The 9,546-nt window shown below is 44.8% G+C and overlaps 1 non-coding gene across 1 annotated transcript; it reads left to right on the forward strand.

Annotated features, from left to right (window-relative positions):
* Window positions 1-3,098: 3,098 nt before the first annotated feature.
* On the forward strand, window positions 3,099-3,170 carry trnad-guc (transfer RNA aspartic acid (anticodon GUC)). Its single transcript has one exon. It is a non-coding gene; the product is annotated as a tRNA-Asp (tRNA).
* The last annotated feature ends 6,376 nt before the right edge of the window (window positions 3,171-9,546 follow it).

A 9,546-nucleotide genomic window follows, 5' to 3' on the forward strand; every position in this document is an offset into this window, starting at 1 on the left:
ATTCCCCACATGAAGTGCCTCTGAAAACACACAAAGTGGTCACTCATTTCCACGTAAACTACTCAAAGCTCAAACAAATCCACTACTCGTAGCCCAGATTTAGGCATAGTAATTCTCTAAATTTTTGTCAGTGGAATACAGTAGAACACACGATAACTAGAAACTGAGTAGGCATATTATATTTTATTTTACGGTATAGCAAGTAACTGGAAAAAACGTTGACATGGTGCACAGAATAAGCCGCGGGGATGGTGCATTCCTCATCGGAACTATAATTAATTACGAGTAATTGGGACTTTCCACTTTCCGGCTGCCTCCGCGGCCATTGGCAGTCAGGCGCTCCCGGGGGTTTCAGACCGGCGCAGCAACAGCGCTGCTAGGGGGAAGCCTAGTGTTTACAGGGAGGGGTAACTGCTTACCGGGGCAACAGGTTTTTTGCCCATTCAAGTCTGTTAATGCATCTGCCATCTACTGCCTAAAAGTCCCCTCCTTTCCATTCCGACTTCTTTTCCAATCTGGGCTGTAAATCAGGGAAATCTGCTCCCTTGCTATTTAAAACCTCATCTGCATCGCCCGGGAATTCAGGACAACAGCGTCTTGCAGAAGTGCATAATGAGGGAGACGGATAGCGATATTTCTCCAGGCATGACTGACTGCCTCTGGCTATCAGCGAAGTTTGCATCGGGACTATCAAACCGTACAGCTCAGCATGCGTAGCGGCGCGACTCGGGACTGGCCTACAGATTATTTGTACTAATAGCCTCTCAGCAGAAAGATAAATAATTCAGCAGATAAATTGACGCCAGGGGAAGAAAATCCCAAAAGCTTCAGGCGAATGGGGTGTCTATGTTATGGACAAGCTCAATTCTGACATTTATTAATTCACAGGCTCAGCAATATCAATGGAACAGAACATGCTTCTGTCAGACACGTGAATTGCATATGCTTACACATAAATGCAGCTAGGCTAATCTGTTGTATGGATGACAAATTCTATTACTTCATTTGTATTTATTATTCAAAAGACTCGTTTATTTCTGTTATTTTATTACAAAAAAAAAAAAACCTGATGACGTCTTTCGCCAGCAGGGGCGCCATCGTCGTCACGAAGGGAAAAAAACAATCGATTAACCTCACATAAGAGCACCAGGTAACGCTTCCCTACATACTTCTCGGCCCTACCTTCTTCCATGATGGAGTACTTCTGAATTAGCCACTCCACGATATCATTTCCTGGGAAGGCATAGCGAGGAAGGCATCTAGTTAGAGTCGAGAAATGCATTAAGCCGTCATAAATCAAAAACGCTGAACTCGATAAATAAATTACATAAATAAATATGAGCGCAAGGAGATCGATGACAGTCTTAATGCACAGGATTCCCGAAGACCGCCGATGTATGGGCTTTCCTGTGAAGGGCTTAAATGACCATTAGGACCCGGCCCCCGGGACACTGCACGGCCGGGTGTAAGACAACCCGGGCGGCATGAAAAATTATTTTTAAAAAGTAAAATATGTATCGTGCACCTGTCATCGCATGTGGAATCACTGTGATTAACAGTCTTTGATTCTTCATCTTTATCCCCATGTCGGGATCTTGCATCGCCACAATGACTTGTTCAATCTGGGATAAGAAGAATAGTCAAAATCGTGAAATCAAGGTGACGACAGACATAGTGAAAACGTTCAACCTAGTAATATAATAATTGCTTAATGTGTGATTTGATATGTAATCGTTATATTCATCATTAAATCACCGGAGAGACACACTCATATATTTAGGCATATATATAAGTAAACTACAAGGTTTTTCCTCTGACTATCTTAACTGCACGTCAAAGACGTTATCGGATATTCCCGACTACAGACTTTCGGTTTGATCATTTATTCGCGTTATTAATTCGGCTCCTGATTACATTAAACTAAACATGCTCAGATTGTTACAACCTTTGCTTGTCGGTTATTTTTGGGATCTTTCTGGATGGGCTCAAGGCGGGGTCTGTAAGCACAAGCAAACTGCCAGCACTTTTGTTTTACATGAAAATAGTTTGATGTCGGCCTATTGCGTTATTGTCTGGCTATAATTTGGAGGCAATATTAAACAATAGGCCCATATATTGTAAATATACATGTTGTGTTGTTTTGTTGTTATCACAAACGTATAGCCTGATCATAAATTTCATGGATACCTGGATGTTGTATGTTCCATTATATTTATGAATGAATGATTTATGTGAAGTCTGGCTTAGATTCGAGAATTAATCATATAGATTAAAAAAAGTTTTCATTTAAAACTTATCTCATATAATAAAATCCTCGTCCGAACGAACATATGTCAGAATGAAAAAACATTTAAATTATTTTTGTGATGCATCAGTATCAATAGCTACAACGTCATAACAGATATAGATATAATGCGGTTCATACTTTTGAAGTTGATGCGTATCTCCCGAAAAAAATCAACTCCAGAAGAGTCCGCGTCTGTAAATGCCTGAACTTCGGAATCGATCCTACCTTTGTTAGGCGCGGCATCTGTGTCTTGCAGCTGTTCCCTTGGATAAAGATGTTAATTGTCATGCTTACAGCATCTCGATCTCCGGCGTTTGTGAAGTTGGGATTGATGCTGTCCTGTGTTTTTTTTTTCCTTCCACACTTAAGCTCTGCTTGTTACTGCCCCATAGCGGAGCGCAAGTGAAACGGACTACCGGAGATTTGCACTGTTTTTCTGTTAGTGTGTATAATCAAAATATGACTCAGTTTGGCCAGTTAGAAAAATATGATAATAGAAAAGTATTCTTTTCCTCTCACTTTTTTTTCTTGATTTAATTACCGACTTCACGTACTTACACTGTGTCCCGTTGCACGATGTAATATTGCGAAACTATGATTTTGTGGCAGTGTTTTGTAAAGGAATTTTCCGTTTAATCATCGTCTTAGTATAAAGCTATATGGTTGTTCTGGTATCAGTGGACGTACATTATGTATTTTTTCTTCTCTTGAGCACCATGGTCATGACATGAAGCTCAGTCATTGATTACTCGCAAATGTTAGTAGTCATCCGCTGTTTATCTTGAAGATGTAAAAGTAGTGCGCGTACATCTCCTCGTTAGTATAGTGGTGAGTATCCCCGCCTGTCACGCGGGAGACCGGGGTTCGATTCCCCGACGGGGAGAGTCTGCATCTTTTTGCCTCGGTCTCAAAAGGCACCAAGCTAGAACCGGCCCCGTGTTAGTGGAAACGGGGCTTGTGACTTGTACTCATGCATAATATTCTGCGGGTCGCTCAGCAGCGCAGCATATGAAACTAGACTCGGATTGTAAGTGTGTGGTTTTGATAATTGATGTATGGATGGATGGATCCTTAATAAGAGATATAAACAATAAGGTCCAGTCGCCAACTAATCATGTAAAATACGTCATAAACTCATGGTTGTTAAACCCAGAATAAAAATGAAGACGTATAACTAGGAAAGTCAACTTGCACATTTCAATTTTGGTTCGATATAATCACGTTGTCCTTAACCCTCCAGTGCAGGAGGGGACGGTAATGCGCATCGAATGTTTCCGAACCTGTGTGTGATACAACCGAGGAAGAGCCGATGACTTCGGGGGAGGAGGGGCAGGCGACTCGGAAGAAAAAGCAGCAGAACCCAATGCAGCCTGTAGCCCATTCAAAGGCCTACTGTTGGACCTCTGCTTATTTTGCAATACGTCTTTAGTACGGACTGAAAAATGTCCGATTTCGATGAGTTTGAGAAGCAGTTAAGCGAAAATCGGCAAGGTAAGTTTGGCTTTGAAGATCGGTGTATGCTCCCTGTTTTAGGGTAATAAAGTGGCCGGCGTGTCCTAGCGCCGAGGATGGTGCGGAGGGCACTTCTGCTGGTTCCGAAAAGAAAAGCGCGGCTGGGAAATCGGTGCCTTTTATCCGAGCGCTCGCCGATTCTGAAACCTGCCCGATTCTTCTTCTCCCAGCTGCCGCAGGATCCCCGAAAACTGACCGCTTTGGTAAATCAGTGACATTCTTTGCTTGGCATTGTTATAGAGATCGCTAGGCCTGCATCCATCAGTGCCCGGCGTACATAACATGGACATTTCAATGAAACGTTATTGGGGTGCACTCGATGTGAAAGCCTGCGGTTTTATTTATTTAATTATTTACCATTATACACTTGGATCATAAATTGTGACCCGCGTATTTTCATTCGCAGTAACACACTATGCATGGATGTTTGTTGCAAGCGTTATATTTTCAAGATCACGTTTAAAGTTTTATGCAAATAAAAACGACCGCGACCACTTGATTTAAAGTCCGCACTTAATAACAGTGTTAGTTACTTGGTTTTTAAATACTACGACGAGTTTTCTATATAATGATATGATTTTGTCTCTTTCCGATGCACAATAGCCTTTCCCTTGGGTCCGAAATGCTGGCCCTGTCATCCGTACAGAATAAGTCTTTCTCACACGATCGCCGTTTCTTCATGATGTATAGACTCTAAAAATCAGCCGCGTTCCCTGGAATCATAACAACTGCTTTTAGGTCGTTATTGCAAAGTCTTGCACCTGTATCTACCTTTACAGCGGATAGCAGTAACTAACAATGATGTACAGTTATATAACAATACACATATAACTTCATTAAAGTGCAGAGAATCCAGTAAACTGAATAAACTTAAGCCATACTAACGCAACTGAAATATACAACATGCGTTACAACGGAGTCGAAAGTAGGATTGATTTATGTACCTATCAAATGGCAATCTTGTCATATCAGCTCCTTATCACTAAATCACTAAAATGTCATTCGAAACGACCTGATTCGGCTAGACGAGCACTAAGTGCCGCCGTGTTTGATAAACTAGCAGTTCCAGTCATTCATATCTGCGCTCTGACTATGCCTGCGATTGCGGTAATTGGTTATTACCGATTTACGTAAGATGCATTGGCCGCTCCGTGTCTGTACTTTTGCAGCGGTGCATTACCGTAACGCTGTTATAACTGATGCATGAAGCTGATTCCTCGAGCAGCACCTGCGTTTAAATGCTTCACTGAAAACTGCACCTTCAGGGATTTATTTAAGCTTCTATATGAAGGACCTGCTGGGATAGAAAGGTGATATTTTATTGCTAGTTTAATAAAGTGCTGTCTGTCAGATTGAAACGATATTAATTACCCATCCATCGTCCAACCAGTTATCTTAGTCAGGCTCCCCTGGAGCCTATTCCAGGCAAATTCCCCATACAGAGAGCAGAGGCAAAATTCAGGCCTCCAGACTCGGAGGCGTGAGGCAACTGTACTCACCACTGTGCTCCTATATCATTAATTAGTCTGGTTATGTTTTTATTGTTTCACAACAGACTGACATTCAAGGGGATGTCCTTGTGCCCTTGAAATTATTAGCCATTGAGAGATGGGTGTGTTTGTTTCAGGAGGGTGTGATTGAATATGTGAATTGAATGGAGGTGCTTCATTCTGGTGAGGAAACTGGGGAGTTAGACCCCGTACCACATCTTGGTCTCCGTAAGTGACTTTTAAGGCATAGCGCTGGGTCAGTCAGCATCCAGCACCCCAGGGAAGTTGGTAATATGATTACTCTGTGACTCATGGGCTTCAAACCCACAACCATCCGGACACACATTCATAATCCCTCTGAGTTACACATCTTGGATTTATCGAAATGGATGGTAGGGGGGCAGTCATGTCGCTCCGCCCACCGTCTCACTGGTACCACGGTGTCGTCCCCCAGAGCGGGAGAAGGAGCGACACAAGAAGCGTAGCCGCAGCCGGTCTCTGAGCCGTGGCGAGAAGCACCGCCGCTGGAGCAAGGACTCCAGGGGGCGGAGTCACGAGAAGCGCAGCAGCAGCCGCGACCGCAAGGGTCGTGACCGACGGAGCAGCTCACGCGAGCACAAGAAGCACAGGTACCCCCCCTCACGGTCCCGGTTACAGGCACTGAAGCTGATATCTAGCATGGTTTGAGGCCTCTTAACAAGTTTCTTTCACAATCAACCAATTGGTTTCTTCGTGGTGGGAAGGGGGACTGTACCCATATTAAATTTTAACTGGCGTTTATAAGTAGCCCCCGCCATAGCGATGGGACCTCAAAGCCAGCCTAAAAAGTGGCGCATGGTCACACCCTCATGACCTTAAACTGCCTGCGATCCAAAGTTAAATGTAAACATTCTGCCATCTGTTTGTTTTTGCCAGATTCTGAGTGTTTACACTGTATTGTTTGGGGAAAACAACCTTCTGTTTTGTGTTTGGGCAGCTACTCTCCTCGGAGAAGCCGTAAGAAAAGGACATACAAGTACTGGGATGTTCCCCCTCCGGGATTCGAGCACATCACCCCCATGCAGTACAAGGCAATGCAAGGTTTGGATGCGACGCTTCCATGTGTGCTAGTTCAGTATTGCAAGGTTATGGTATATTGGTTGCAATGAAAGCATTTATTCTGGAGTGCCCTCCTCCCCCCTGCTGGTCAAAGAGGGAATAACACTTGGGATGATTTCAGACAGTGTGAAGAGAGCTTAAACCTAGGGGTTAGAAGCAAATGAAGGCGACGATCCGGATGTTCTGGCCGTCCCTGGTTGGGGTCTTGAAGCCCTTTCTCCTCCCCACAGCTGCAGGGCAGATCCCCACGATAGCTTTACTGGCAACATCCACCACCAGCGGCGTGGCAGTGACGCCCACCCAGGTGCCGATGGTCGGCAGCCAGATGACCCGGCAGGCCAGGCGGCTTTATGTCGGCAACATCCCCTTCGGCCTGACGGAGGTGAGTCCAGGCAAAGTCCCGCGTTGCCTTCTGTCATGCATACTGGTGTCATGTGTAGCTCAGTGAGTTAGGACACTGAGCCGGTCACAAGAAGGTTGTTGGTTCAAATCCCTTGGGCAGCAGAGTGATTTCACCATTGGGCCCCCGAGCGCAGCCCTTAAGCACTATTTGCTCTAGGAACTGTCTGGTCCTGCTTCTTCAATGAAATGTATGTTGCTTTGGATGAAAGTGTCCGCAAAATAAATAGATAAATGTACTAGACTTGTCAGTCATTTTTTTTCTCGTTTGCCTGTTTTGATGTCTTCAGACGTCTGCCTGTCTTCATTCAGTGTGTCTGCCTGTCTTTTTAGGAGGCCATGGCGGATTTCTTCAATACCCAGATGCGATTGGCTGGCTTATGTCAAGGTCCCACCAATCCCGTCCTCGCTGTTCAGATAAACCAGGACAAGAACTTTGCCTTCCTTGAAGTAAGAGTCTTTCCTGCCTAATGGCTGCTGTGTCCAGGCGGAGACCGCAGCCTTCCCTGATTAACGACGTTCTTCGTTCTGCCCTAGTTTCGGTCCGTGGATGAGACCACGCAGGCAATGGCCTTCGACGGCATCATTTTCCAGGGTCAGTCGTTAAAAATCAGGCGGCCCCACGACTATCGCCCCCTGCCTGGCATCTCAGAGCAGCCCGCCTTCCACGTACCAGGTCCGTTTTGCTTGTCGCCGTCATAACCTTAATCTTTATTTACCTTTGAAGAGCCGATCGGCAAGGCCAGTTTTTTGTACTCGTTACGGACTGACTGTCCTTCGCAAGCTGCGGATGTCTTGTCATATAAAGAGGGAGACTTTCACTTTTATTTACTTAATGTTGTAAATATTTAGCAGACAGTTTTATCCAAAGTGAAGAATGTTTTTTTTTTTTTTTTTTTTTTTGAGAAATCAGGGTCAGCCTGTCCCTAGAGCAAACTCGCCGGCCCAGTGGTGTGATCACCAGTGATGTGAACCAGTGATCTTCTGATGATAACGCTGGCATCCTAACCAGCTGAGCCACACACACACACACACAGCTCAGTCACTCACTTCTTACTGTTAACATAGGGGTGTTGTGTGGCTCTGTGATGTTTGCCCATGAAAAGAAGGTTGCTGGTTGGCAGGGTTGGCAGAGTGATTTCACCACTGGGCCCTTGAGCAAGGACCCTAACCCCCAAATTGTTCTAGGGTTGCTGGCTCCTATTCTAGTTAAAAATTCTGGACACACCTACTGAAAATGACTTGTTTTTCAGCAAGATAATGACCCAAAGCCCACCTTGAAGGTTATGCAAGTAGCTTATTACCTTGTGAACTAGGAAAGAGATGGTCCCCACAGCCCCCCAACCTAAACTCTATAGAGCTGGTTTGGGATCAGTTGGATGAGAGTAAGAGTAAGGTAGCCAGCTTGCGCGCAGAACTTGTGGAAACTCGAGGACTGTTGGAGAAACGGTCCAGGTGGGTACATATGTTAGCTGGTTGAGTCCGCAATGCTGTCATCGAAGCCAATGGCTCCTATTTTGAAGAGACAAAAATTTTGTCTTTGCAGTACTTCATATGCATAACTTCCATGCCCAAAGGCCTTTTACTATAAGGTGAATAACAGCTAAAATAGAGACAAATGCATTAAGAGCAGGTGTGTCCATACTTTTGACTGGTGCTGCATGTGTCAGCATCTCCCATGGAGAGCAAGATGGGAGAGACAAAAAACAGTCGTCAAACTGCCCCAGTATTTAGGTATTTTTTTGCTGGAGTTACATTTATCTGATATTATATAGGAGATAACGACGTCATACTGATTTGAAGTTGGCTTATTTCACTCGCGCCGTTTGCTCGTGGTCATTATCCGGCATGTTGACGGTTTGCTGTGATCGGCCGGCTTTGGGCGCCGTGCCGCTCTGTCTGCAGGGGTCGTCTCCACCGTGGTTCCAGACTCGCCACACAAGCTCTTTGTCGGAGGCCTGCCCAACTATCTCAGTGACGATCAGGTACCCCGCCCTCAGTCTCTGTCGCCGGGGAGCCGACCCACAACCCTCCTGTGTTTCTGTCCCACTGCTGCACGTGGAACTCAAGCAGGCATGCACACACACGCACACGCACGCACGCACGCACGCGCACGCACATACATACATAAAATAAACACTCGTCTCTGTGTAACTGATTAGTAGGAAAAGAAAGCCTGTCAAAGTTACCTCACCGCTTAAAATTCATTACAAGATACTGGGGGGTCAAATGTCAGCATCATGTTTAAAGCTAGCTGCTGAAAATAGCCGCACATTTGAGGTTTTTTTTTTTTTTTTTTAAAGATATTCATGGGATTTATTAAACATTTATTAGACATGTAGGTAATGAGTTGACAGTTACATTACGCTCATTGTTTATCCAGCTGTAAATTATGAAGATATTGAGACCCCGCTAATGTAAAAGGTACGTTTCCCAAAACCTCATGTTATCGACTTGCATAGTTGGAACCATTCAGTTGTTATCTAATGTTGTTAGCAAATAACCTTATTAGCAACAAAGGCTTTGGGAAACGTGCCTTACAGCTGGCGGCTTGCCAAACCAGTCACGTAGCCAGTCCCTGTGCTGCCTGTTGCTGGGTACCCTGGAATATTTGTATATCGGGTTAATTGCTGAGTGTTAGTCGGATGAATCAGCCGCGTCGTTTTGCTGCATGAAAATTTAAAATCGAGTCATCTGCGCGTCACCTAACTGACGAATACCTCCACATTGCCGTACACCTGTGTTTGCCCAATCCCAGTC

Source organism: Brienomyrus brachyistius, unplaced genomic scaffold (assembly GCF_023856365.1).
Source record: "Brienomyrus brachyistius isolate T26 unplaced genomic scaffold, BBRACH_0.4 scaffold179, whole genome shotgun sequence".
Lineage (NCBI taxonomy): Eukaryota > Metazoa > Chordata > Actinopteri > Osteoglossiformes > Mormyridae > Brienomyrus > Brienomyrus brachyistius.